Source organism: Macaca mulatta, chromosome 5, assembly GCF_049350105.2.
Source record: "Macaca mulatta isolate MMU2019108-1 chromosome 5, T2T-MMU8v2.0, whole genome shotgun sequence".
Lineage (NCBI taxonomy): Eukaryota > Metazoa > Chordata > Mammalia > Primates > Cercopithecidae > Macaca > Macaca mulatta.
In genome coordinates this window covers 150,521,536-150,535,150 of record NC_133410.1, presented here as the reverse complement: position 1 = coordinate 150,535,150, position 13,615 = coordinate 150,521,536, and the positions used below count along the sequence as shown (strand labels likewise).

At 35.0% G+C, this 13,615-nt stretch overlaps 1 protein-coding gene across 6 annotated transcripts in view; it reads right to left on the bottom strand.

Annotated features, from left to right (window-relative positions):
• The window catches only part of IL15 (interleukin 15), an 88,135-nt gene that overhangs the window by 56,823 nt on the left and 17,697 nt on the right, over positions 1–13,615 (bottom strand). For all 6 annotated transcript variants that reach the window (XM_015139230.3, XM_015139229.3, XM_078001610.1 and 3 more), the window contains exon 2: positions 9,904–10,025. The gene's annotated coding sequence lies outside the window, so the exon portion shown is untranslated. The remainder of the gene's footprint in view (positions 1–9,903; positions 10,026–13,615) is intronic.

Sequence of the window (13,615 nt, the reverse complement as noted above, 5' to 3'; positions counted from 1 at the left end):
AAACTTTTGTTTGTTAAAATCTTGGATGATCTAAACCCATTTTATTTCTTCCCTGTTCCTCCATCTCCCAACACACATACATTCAGATCTTTGTGGTCTTTAAATTCTACCTAAGATTAAGAAACATGCCCACCTATCTCCCCTTTAGTGTTTGCAACCTAATATACTTTCCTTCAAGAAAGCAAATAGTAGTTACAGATGTCCTAATTAGCCTTAAAAATAAAAATGTTTTATTCATGTGGGAGAACTTCAGTTTCACCTGATGTTTCCAGATCTCCCAAACCATGAAGTCTCATTTCACAGTTAGTCTTTGTTTCCTAATTACTGTAAGAATCTCTAATGAACAAGCAACACCCTCCAGTCTCATAGCACTGGTAACTGTGGTTCATAGTTCATGCAAAGAGATGTCATTAAAGTACCCAGAATCATTTTCTGTATTTTCTCCTTTTGTCATTCATCAAAATGAAGGTTTCATGAAGAAGATTAAAGGTCATGAAGTAAAATATACCGTCATGATTCCTTTGAAATGTTTTATGCATTTATTAAAACTAGGGCAGTTTGAAGTGAAAGGTCAGCCAGTGATAATCAGTTTCCTTAAAATTGATATGATTCTCATTAAACATTTAGCATTTGGTTGTCATCTCAAAAATAAAATAAAGTAATGTTTCTTAAAAAGTCAACACAGGAATATTGACAGATCTGACAAAATAAGAATTACTAATTTCTCTAAGTTAATGTATAATAAACAAAATAATAGGATAACCAGACTTTTAAAAGGTGAGATAAAAATGTTAAAATGTACTTGTTCCTAAATATATTAAGGAATTATAAAGTTTGTTTAAAAAAACTACAAAGCAAAAATATCTCTAAAGAACTTGAACAGATAATTTTAAGAAATAAAAATACAAATAGCACATGAATGCTTTAAATAACTCAACTTACACAGTAATCGAAAGAGGTGAAATTTTTCACCTTACATAAAGGAATTGCAAATTTGTATTTTTATATTTTTTTCTATAAAAGTAATATGTTCACATGGCTAAAAAACAAAACAATATGAGAAAGTGTTTACGTAAGAATTAGGCTTCGATTCCAGTCCCATTCACCCTATTTGTTGTCCCTCCACTCTGGTCTCTGTAGACAACCATTTCTATTAATTCTTATGCTTCCTTGAAAGTTTCTTTATAAAACGCAAGCAAATTTAGAAATATATACTTATATTCTCTCATTTCTTAAATAAAATCAAATAAAAACTAGCGTCTTATGTGGAGTTGAACACCTTTGTTCTGAGTTGAAATGCTATTTGCAATTCTTTTTATATAAACCGTTCATTTACATTCTTTGCCAACAGCTCTACAGTTTATATTTCCCCACATGCCCCAGTTTCTAAAAGCTCTTAATATATTAGAGGGGAAGTGCTTGGTGATTGGAGAAGTAAATATTTTTCTCAGTTTATCATTCTTTTGAATTTCCCCAGAGGGTGTTTTTGTTGTTGGTTTTTTGTGTGTGGGTTTTTTTTTTTTTTTCCAACCAAAGGATTTTTTTAATGAGTCAGATGTATCTCTGTTTTTCCTATTTTAGATGCTGGAATTGAGTAATGGTTAGAAATTTTCACAGGTTATTTGGGGGTTTTCTAAATATTAAGTCACAAAAACATAAAGGTTTTACTTCCACCTACTTAGGTCTTAGAGCTTAAGACTTAACTTGTCTCTTGCATCTGCTTTGTTGGCTAAAATCTCTGGTACAGTATCAGTAGTAGGGTTGAGAATTGTGCATCCTTATCTGATTTATACTTTTAACTGAATAAGCAGAAATGCCTCTAGTGTTTTGTTTTTTTTTTTTTCGTTACAATAATGGCTTTGAGACAAGATGGTGTATTTGTGTGCATGTGTGTTTTTGTTTGTTTGTGTGCATTCTTAGGGCTCAAAAAATAATATTTCAAAATGAAGTCCTCAGAAGCAGCCTCAGAAGCAAGTTTCTCTCTGATCTTCTATTCTCGTGTCTCTCAGCCTCATTCTTCCCCACGGAGAGCTATAGAAACTAGAAGCCCTCTTCCTCAACGCAGGTCATAGGAGCCAGAACCCCTTTTCACCAAAGCCAGGAATAAAACCTAAAAATATTACTCTAAACTTCCCTGACCTTTCCATGTAACCGTTGGCCAAAAAGAAATTAAGACTCTCATTCCAGAGGGGCCATATCCCATACCTGGGAGGAAGGAAAGTTGCATAGATAGGTCAAGAAGAATCCGAACAGGCTTTGTTGAGATTTCCCCACCAGGTCTATTAACATTAGATCATGCCATTTTTGTCCAAGTACAGTTCTACATTAGCTGTTTATGCTTCAATCATGCCTAGCTAATGAAGTCTCCATAAACGTTCCAAAAAGACGAGTATGAAAATGGATAGTTCACCCTGAGTCTTTGGGTCTTCATTTTTGAAGGCTTCTGTGTCACATGAAACTATGATCAACTAAGTGTGTTATGCATTTCTCTTGTTAATTTGTCTTTTGTTAGAAGGGTGTAGGCTGTGACCTTTACAATGGGGAAGAAAGGGATCACCCCATTTCTGCCCCTACAGCGTAAATAGTTTGTCAGTTCGCCATGTTCATAAAATGTTTTAACTCTTATTTTATTGAGTTGTCTTTTTAAAAGATATCCACAGTGGCTGTTGAATTTTGTCGAATAAATATTCAGCATCTATAGAAATTAACATATGATTTTTAGACCAATTAATATGATAAATTATTTTAATAGAGTTCATAATATTTCATTCCTAGAATGAACCCTGCCTGCTTGGTCATGATATTACTTTTTTAATGAGTTACTTTTTTAATGATTACTATTTTAATGAGTTGCTGGATTTTTTTTCTGCCAATAATACAAAGAGTTTTGCACTGATATTCATAAATAAAATTGGGAAAATAGTTTTCTTGTGAAATTTTTATCAAGCTTAGATATCAGTGGCATTCTCACTTCATGGAAACAATTTGGAGTTTGTATTCTTCTCTAAGGGTTTAAATCAAACTGCAATTTTCTCTTCTTAAAACAAATCATTAAATAGAATGTAATATGCAAAGGATGCATGTTGTAATAGCTAAGTAATAAAAACAAAGGAAGAAAAAGCTACATAAAAGCTGAGTCAAACAGAAAAAAAATAGGTTGATGAATACAAACACAAATTATATTAAATAAAAATGAACTAAATACTCTGTAAAAGACTAAGATTGTCAGGCTGAATTCAAAACAATAACATAAAACACAGCTACCTGCTGTTTACAAGAGATGCACGTGTATAACATAGAGAAAAAAAACAGGCTGAAAGCAAGTGGATGAGAAAATCTATATCATGCAATATTAAATGAAATAAGCTGAGGTAGCTACATTAATAACAAAGCAGACTTTAAGGCAGGTAGCCTTATTACAAAGATGATGGTGTGCATTTCTTAACTATGAAAAGGTCAAACTACCAGGAAGGTCTCACATTCCAAAATCTATAGTCTTCTAAAATCACAGCTTTAAATCTTATAGGCAAATTCACCGTCATTGTGGGTAATGTAAAAACATCTCCTTCAAAAGCTGATAAAACACACAGTAAAAGAAAAAGTCAACAAGGACAGAGTAGATGTGGACAAAACAATAAATTTGACCTACCTGTTCTCTAAGGTGCATTGCACTCAATGGCAAAACTTACTTTTGTTAGGTCCTCTTGGAACATTTGCCAAAATTAACCATATGTTGGGCCTAAAGCAAGTCATGACAAAACTAAAAGGACTAAAAGTACTCAATGTTTTATTCTCTAAAAGAAACCTGGCTGTGAAATCTAAAAATGAAAAAGACAACTAGGGAATCTTCAATTGCTTGAAAATTAAGCAATACATTTTTAAATAATCCATGGAATAGAAAAGAAATCCCAATAGAAATCAGAAAAACAATAAAGGTATGACGGGTATGACATCATCATTAGACACAGAAAAAAGTATTTTATTGAGGGGTATGATTCCAGGAAAGCAGAAAGAAGTGAAAATAAGGAGAAAAAATAATAACCACAACAACAATAACAAAACAGAAACGAAGGATGGAGGGAGCCAATATAAGGGTGTGCAGCAGAGTTCATCATTTCTAAGTGCACAGCAGTACACAAACTGTACTTTTAAGAGGACACACCCAGGCAGAGAAAAGGGGAAGAATGTGTTGCTAACTTCTGTATCCCATTGGTCAAAGATGAGCCACACAGGCTATTAACTTGTCCACATCTCCATACAAGGAGAAAAGTCCCAGGCACTAAGTGCACAATGCAGGCAGGAATCCAACTCTGCCTGTCAGGATGCACCTTGTGAAGTCCATTGGATCTTACGAGGAATGACACAGGCACCAGCTCTGAGCTCCTCCAGCTTCCTCACTAGAAGCTGCCGCCAAGGCATACAACCCCTTCCTTCCAATGCATTTCTCTCCTTTTTAAAAGATGTGCTTTCTGAGATCTGCCTTTTATGGGGACAAAAACATCTTTCTCCAATTCTCCCAGGAATGACTCCCTATTTGAGTTTAGCTCCCACTCGAAACAGGGCTCTTTCCTTCTTACCTGCTGACAGTCAGCAACATCTGCTATCACCGTGGCCCCTCCACACTCTCATTCCTCCTGGCAGTGCTTCCTGCACAAATTCTGCTAATTTCAGTTGCTTTTGCCTATCTACAGTAACATGTTCTGGATTTTATGGTTACTCACTGTCTCTGGGTCTTGCTAGACCTAGTTTGTGGGACTCCCTTCAATCCCATTCTCATAATTTTCTCTGTGGTTTCCAAGATAAGAATTACATTTGGCATAAACTGCTGCCCCTATTCTTCATAGAACCAGAAAGAATTGTGAAACATCAGCAATGGTGAGGATGCAATATCACCAAGACTCACATAGAGATGATGAAGGTGTAGGGATGACAAAAGTGTCAATCTGTACATCATTTTTGGGATAAGATCTGAGCACCATTAAAATATTTATTACTTTAGACATCTTAGTTCCCTTCCTAGGAAATGTACCTAATGAAATTATCAGAAATATGGACAAAATTTATTCAAAAATACATTCACTGAAGTATTACTTATAATAATCAAAAATTAGAGAAAGGAATGATGGGTTGGATCCTGTTTTGAATTAGAGTATTATATACACATTAAAATAACGTTTACTTATGTAATGTCACAGAGAAATGTCACAATTTCCTGTTAAACAAGCAAAACCACAATGCAACTTTTCAATCTTTTTTATAGCAATCACGTAAACAAAATAACCTGTTAACAGTCATGCATTTAGCTGCCTTCTAGTAAGTACGGCAACTGGTGATATTTTTTCCACTTTAAACTTTTCTGTAGTTTTCACTCTTCTATAATGAGCACATATTACCCTGATAATCAAAGAGATAAGAAGAAATAAAATTAAAAACTTTAACTAAATTGAGTTAAAAGTGGTGACTCAAGGCCACCCAAGCTTGTAAGCTGCATCCCTAGCTAAAATAAAAGAGGAGGGGCCTTGAGTGAAAACATGCACTGGTGAGGTTTTTAGTAACTTAGTTGATACCCCAATTCTGCTTTATAAATGTGTTTATTTTCAGAATGTAAAAATTATAGCAAAGAAATCATGATAAAGACTACAAGTGAGATTCGGTTGGCAGAAAAATTTCAAATGTTTCTTTAGCATTGAGCCCATTACACTCCCCAGGTGACTATCCAAAATAAAAGCTACCTTCAAGGGATTAACTGATACAAATAGTGCCTTTCTGGGTTCTTGTTACAGTAAGAGCAGAGTTCACCCAGGAACAAATTACACTTACTTACCTGTTTTACTATGCAAATTGGAAGAGATACTTGAGGTCTTTAATACCATCTAACCTAAATCCTGATATGAATAACTATTATTGGCCACCAAAAAGTAACCAATCAAAGTGCCCCTGTTTTTAAGTATCCTGACAAAGGAGGCTGAACCTAAAAATGTAAGAGTCAAAGAGAATTCATAAAAGGAAAAGAGAAGGCACACGACACTCTTCTTATGACTTTGAAACACTTATTTACTACTCACATACTAGGGGAGATCTCTGTTTAAATCTCTTGCATATTTCAAGCGTAATTTCGTTTAAGCAAAATTCCCCTGCCATAGCTAATTTGCCACAGAACTGAGCAGAATAATTTTATTAAAAAAAGAATGTTTATTCATTCCATCAATATCTCAGTGACAAGACACTTTACAACTACATTGCTATTACTAAAAATGTCTTAAATATTATCACTCAATACCCAAAATTTCCCCCTGCTTCTTTTTTAACCCCTCAATGGTAGCAATACCTAATTTGTGTGGATCAGTAAGACACCAGCCAGGCACAGTGACTCACGCCTGTAGTCCCAGCACTTTGAGAGGCCAAGGTGGGCAAATCACGAGGTCAGGAGTTTGAGACCAACCTGACCAACGTGGTGAAACTCCGTCTCTACTAAAAACTCAAAAATTATCTGAGCATGGTGGCATGTGTCTGTAATCACAACTACTCAGAAGGCTGAGGCAGGAGAATCACTTGAACCTCAGGGGTGGAGGTTGCAGTGAGCCAAGATCATGCCATTGCATGCCAGCCTGGGCAAACAACCAAGACTCCGTCTCACAAAAAAAAAAAAAAAAAAAAAAAAAAACCCACCAGTAAATTTGTTCTTGAGTTTGGGGAATTCTTAATGAAAATTCCAAGAAACAGTAATTTCTAGGAAGTTCATGAAGTTAAGGGGTAAGTTTCAGTTTATAAATAATTACTGTCAAAGAACATGATTTCCGTGTTTTTTCTTTGAATTTATAGTTATTTTATTTTTTCATACTAAAAATGATGGAAAAATAAAGAAACTACCTTTTTCCTCTTAGAGTTCTTATAAAATGTTTCGATTTCCTTAAACTCTTTTACTTATTTTACTGTTTATCTTGATCTAGTATACATGCTACAGAATTCTATCTGAGGATGTTAATTAGAAATTATAACTGGAAGTGAAAATAAAATGTATAGATTCACTTTACCAGTAAGAAGCCAGATGCTTAGATTTATTTCTGTGCTTTAATGCCACACACGCCCCATAATGAAGTTTCAGTCAATGATAGACTGCATATACAATGAGGTGGTCCCATAAGATTATAATGGAGCTGAAAAATTCCTAGCACCTGGTGACAAAGATATCTGTATTAGTCCATTCTCACATTGCTATAAAAAACTACCTGAGACTGGGCAATTTATAAAGAAAAAACAATGTTTAATTGACTCACAGTTCTACAGGCTATAAAGGAAGCATGACTGGGGAGGCCTCAGGAAACAAAATCACGGCAGAAGGTGAAGGGGAAGCAGGCATGTCTTACATGGTCAGAGCAGGAAGAAGAGAGAGCAGGGGGAGGTGCTACACACTTTTAGACAACCAAATCTCATGAGAAGTCACTATCATGAGAACAGCAAGGAGGAAGTTTCTCCCCGTGATCCAATTACCTCCCACCAGCCCCCTCCTCCAACAATGGAGACACAAATCCAAACCACAATGACATCATAACGTCATAACACAGCGCATTGCTCAATTTATGGTGATGCTAGTGGAAACACACTTACTGTGCTGCCAGTCAAATAAAAGTATAACATAAAATTATATACAGTACATAACACGATTATAACTATGTTGCTGGTTTATGTATTTATTATACTATACTTTTTTAATCATTATGTGTGGTATACTCCTTTTACTTATATTTTCTTAAAAGTTAAGTTTTACACTGTTGGTGGGACTGTAAACTAGTTCAACTATTGTGGAAGACAGTGTGGCGATTCCTCAAGGATCTAGAACTAGAAATACCATTTGACCCAGCCATCCCATTACTGGGTATATACCCAAAGGATTATAAGTCATACTGCTATAAAGACACATGCACACGTATGTTTATTGTGGCACTACTCACAATAGCAAAGACTTGGAACCAACCCGAATGTCCATCAGTGATAGACTGGATTAAGAAAATGTGGCACATATACACCATGGAATACTATGCAGCCATAAAAAAGAATGAGTTCATGTCCTTTGTAGGGACATGGATGAAGCTGGAAACCATCATTCTCATCAAACTATCACAAGGACAATAAAAACAAACACCGCATGTTTTCACTTATAGGTGGGAATTGAACAATGAGAGCACTTGGACACAGGAAGGGGAACATCACACACAGGGGCCTGTCATGGGGTGGGGGGAGGGAGGAGGCATAGCATTAGGCGGTATACCTAATGTAAATGATGAGTTAATGGCTGCAGCACAACGACATGGCACATGTATACATATGTAACAAACCTGCATGCTGTGCACATGTACCCTAGAACTTAAAGTATAATAAAAAAAATTATATAAAAAAAAAGTTAACTGTAAAACAGCCTCAGGAAGTTCCTTCCAGAGATATTCCAGGAAGAGGGCATTGACATTATAGGAGATAACATCTCCATGTGTGTTACTGACCCTGGAGACCTTCCAGTGAGATAAGATGTGGAGGAGAAAGACAGTGATGTTGATGATACTGACTCTGTGTAGACCTAGGCTAGGGTTTATGTCTTAGTTTTTAACAAAAAAAAATTAAAAAGTAAAAATTTTAAAATTTTAAAAACAGGAAAAAGCTTACAGAATAAGGATATAAAGAAAAACATTTTTGTACAGCTGTATAATATGTTTGTGTTTTAAGTTGTGTTATTACAAAAGTCAAAAAGTTAAAGAAAATGTTTGTTTCTTAACTTTAAAAAGTTATAATCTAAAGTGAATTTATTATTAAAAGAAGAAAAATATTTTAATAAATTTTGCATGACCTACGTGTACAGTGTTTATAAAGTCTACAGTAGTGTCAAGTAATGTCCTAGGCCTTCACATTCACCCACCACTCACTCACTGAATCAACCAGAGCAACTTCCAGTATTGTAAACTTTATTTATCCTAAGTGTCCTATGCAGGTATATATTTTTTTATCTTTTATACCGTATTTTTACTGTATCTTTTCTATGTTTAGATACACAAATACCATTGTGTTACAATTGCCTACAGTATTCAGTATAGTAACATGCTGTACAGGTTTGTAGCTTAGGACCAATTAGCTATACCATATAGACTGGACATGTATAGGCTATACCATCTTGGTTTGTGTCAGTACAGCCAAGGATGTTCCCACAACAGAATTGTACAACGATACATTTCTTAGAACATATCTCCATCATCAAGTTATACCTTACTATATTTTGTTAGTTATCGAGACTGAACTTGACCTTACATTTCTGTAAAATACTCCTCAAAAGTCTCAATTAGTCTTTTAAAAAATCTAATCTACATTACCTTCTAATATCCTTACATTAGTAAACTCATTCAAAAATTAGATGTTTGATTACATTTATTATTTAATTTTAAGCACCCAAGTTCTTTCAAAATTAATCCAGTAATATACAGAAAGTGATATGCACAGTTCTGTCATTTTATATGCCTAGAATTGACAAACTATGACCCAGAGGCCAACCCTCATCTGCTGCCTGTTTTTGTAAATAGTTCCGGTGGGACACAGCCATGCCCATACACGATGATGGCTGCTTTCAAGCAATAGGGCAGAGTTGACTCGTTGTGACAGTGATCATTTGATTCACAAAGCATAGCATATTTACTAAGTGGTTCTTTTCAGAAAAAAAATTATGTGCAATATTCTGTGCCCTCAAATATATACTGTAAGCATGCAATAACAAACGGTATATTTTTTAAACCAAGATGCTCATTTTAAAAGTTCTGGGTATATATAACTTCACCTGTTTTGCCACATCTTCCTTATTATTAGTTATGCTATTACATAAAAGTATCTATATTGCCATGATACAATTTTTAAAACTTTACTTACTCGATTTTATATGGGCTGGTTATCTGCTAACATTGATTTCTATGCTCCGTATGATGTCACCATCGTGGAACATGATGGAACACTGCTCCAAAGAGCCACATGGCCATATATTGGAATGGATTCTGTAAGAGTCAAAGGTAGGGATAAAAGGATTAATAATTATGTATTGAGTAATCCTCCCTTCCTCAGATTTATGGTTACCTACATACCTGATCATGCTATAAAAAAACAGGAAGACTCATATGGAGAAAACTATATAAGTCAAGACTGAACTTCTTAGAGAAATCTTTTCTATAATCCTCAGAGTTCTCCATAATTTAACTCATGTCCTTGCTGACTAGAACTACATCATTTTGGAGAAAAAAATATCGTATATCATTTTGGAGAAAAAAATATCATATATCATTTTGTAAAACCTATAATGCTTCATATAGCTCTTTAGTAAAATGTTTTTCTCTTTATCACAAAATATCACAAAGCACATGTGATGTCAAATGTATTTGTTTGATATCAAGTTACTGACCAAGTCTAAAGAAGGTGTTGAAAATAAGTTGTAAACGTTTATTCTAAAAGTCAAGTGGCAAAGTCTCCACTCAAATATGAAGTAGTAAACCACAACATCACAATATAGTATAATATTTTAAGGTATATGTGATCTGAGGGTGGTATAAGCATGTCAACAGACTATATGATTGGAAAACCTAAAAATAGTATAACTTCTGTTTTTATAAGGGTAATCCAACTTATTATGCCATTTTAAAAAGTAAAGTAGTATAACTTTTATTTTATAAAATAAATTAAGAAACATCTTAACCAAATTTCAGTATGATCCAAGAATCTTTATGAAGCTTTGTGTTGAAGAAAAAGATTAAGGTTTTTTAGAAAAACTTACATTCAATTTAAAAGTTGATCCTACACCCATACAGCCACCAATCTTAAAATTGCTTCTTCTTTTTTTTTTCCTTTTTGTTTGCTTCTGTGCATCATATTTGTATAATACCCACTGCTTTAAATTTGATTTCACTTCCCATTTCCTTATCCAAAAAGAACATTTTCTTTTTCTTGGATATATTTTCCATTCTCTTTATGAACCTTCATCAACTCTACTAGGCACACTTAAGAGAGGCCCATTCCCTGAGCCCTTTTCCCTCTCCTGCCAGGAAACAAGCTTCCATCAATAACAACCACTATTGATGAATCCTGCAGGAGCATGAGAATGAAATTCGCAAGTACCATAAAAGACATAGGATGCGCATTTAGACCCATCTGATTCCCAAACGGATGGTCCTTGAGAAATTGCTATCGCTGTTTATCTACACCTGTTTGCTTCCTGAGCTTCTAAAAGGAGAATAAATAAGAGCTTCTAAGAATGTGCTTTAAAGTTAGTTATGCTCCTCTCTCCTTTACACCTCATGCCAGTATATTCCTTCAATTTTATCAATATGGGCCAATGTTCCTAGGAAGATAGCAGGCTAGCTTCTTCAGCAAACACCTAACAAGAGGTAACCAAAATATTTTTAAAATAAAAAGCTCTAATTCAACTCTCTTATTCAATTTTGCCCCAAGAGTCTGCCCCAAGATTCTGCCCCAAGTTAAGGAACATATACTTGAAAGTATAACAATGCACGTTTTTTCCATAACTGCACAGCAGAAATATTAAAAAATTAGGGCCTATCTATCCACTTTATTGGCCTCTATATAGCCAAGTATGTCTTTGGGAAAACTTATGTCTGACCTTAGAATTTAATTCGCACATACTGAAATGGAAATGGATGCAAAGAATGTTATAAACTCTAAAGAACTTTCAGTTCAGTATACATATTTCATACAGCAAGAAACTGAGTCCCGGGATACCGAATGACTTGCTGTGACCAGCAAGATATTCTAAGAACTGATAAGCATCTCCTTTAAAAATTTGAAGATTCTATACAGAGTTGTAGTGAACAATGAAATTCATTGTTCCAGTTGATAGCTCACAGCTGAGCCCCTCCTGAGAAATGCTTCCAATGGAAGAAAGCTGTCAGGGAGTGGCTCTCCCTTCCAGGAATCTGGCCTGCTTCCCTTCCAGAGTTGGAACATCTCCAAAGGGACATCCTGCCTCTAGAAGGCTCCCCATGGGATCCTGTGAGGCCACTGTTGCAACTGCATCACAGTCCAACTTCTCCCTCTGCCCACCCTGTTTTGATCTGCCCTCACTTCCATCAGGTGTTGTTCTTTAGAACATGCCCCAGTAAGCCTCTCACATGAACATTTCTATCTCAGTCTGCTTCCCAGGAACCTGACCCAAAACAATAGTGTATGCTGTTCCTTGAGAAAATGTGAGGTTGGGAAACACTTGGATTACATCGAAGCAGATTATTGCAAGATTTCTTTTAATTTGACAGTGTACACTACGAAACATCAACAAATACCCAGAGTTAACTGAAGTTATTTAACTATAGAACCCTTTTGGATATTGAACATCTCATGAGACTTGTGTTCTGTGGAATACGGTCTGGGAAACAGGAATACAGTCACTCTAGCTCACTTTAGAATATAAGTATTGAAATTACTCATGTGAATATTTTCTATAATAGCAAAGAATGGAAAAAACCTAAATGTCCATCAGTAGGGGACTGTTTAAGTAAATTATAATACATGCATGCAATGTAATATAATGCATCCATAGAAAAGAATGGGAAGTTTTTTTAATACTAGCATGAAAATATATCCAAGGTGTATTTTTTAAGTAAAAAGAACAAGGTAACTCAACAGTGTTTATTTGGTTTCAGAAAGGGGAATGGTTAAATACATATGTGCATTTTTGTGTGTCTGCACAAAACATTACACTAGAAAATGACAGCACTGGTTGCACCTATAGAAGGGAATTGGAAGGCGCTTTGAACCGTTTGAAGTTTAAACCATGGGAATGTATTATCTATTCATAAAATTAAAATCAAAATACCACAAAATATTATATAGCACAGATTTAAATACTTTGTCTAATCATTTATGAAGAAAATTTGGGAAAAGAACTATGACATTCTCCATAAAGCTACTTAGACGATGAACTCTTGGAAGACAAAATTCATTTAGAATGCCCAAAGCATGACACAGTTTCTGAACCAAAGGAGACTGTAAATAATTTTTTTAATTGAATTCTGTTACCTCCAATGCAGCAGCAATTTAAGATAGTACCCCTGCTGTTGTTGTTGTTTTTTGGTTTTGGTTTTGGTTTTTTTACAATGTCTGAGAAACTCAAGCAATGGAGAAAAACTAGACCTTACATGAATATACTTTCCTGGACTGGGTTTCCTGTGATTAGCCTGTAGTTAGCAACATTTTAAAGTCTCCGGACCTGTGTTGTTGATCACAGTAGCCATTAACCACATGTGGCTATTTAAATTTATCTGTAAATTAACTAAAATAAAACTAGAAATTCACTTTCTCACTTGAGCCAGACACACTGCAAGTATTCAAAAACCACATGTGGTAAATGGCTACGATTTTGAAAACAGAAGACAGAACATTTTCACTGCAGAAAGCTCTGTGGGACAGAATAGATCCAGGTATAGACTTTGGTTTCAGACAAATCTGGGTTTGAAATCTGAATTAGCCCCTTACTAAGTGTAAGGTTTGGGACCAATTAATTTCTCAGGATCTCACTATTTTTTTTTTTTTTTTTTTTGAGATGGAACCTTGCTCCATTACCCACGCTGGAGTGCAATGGCAC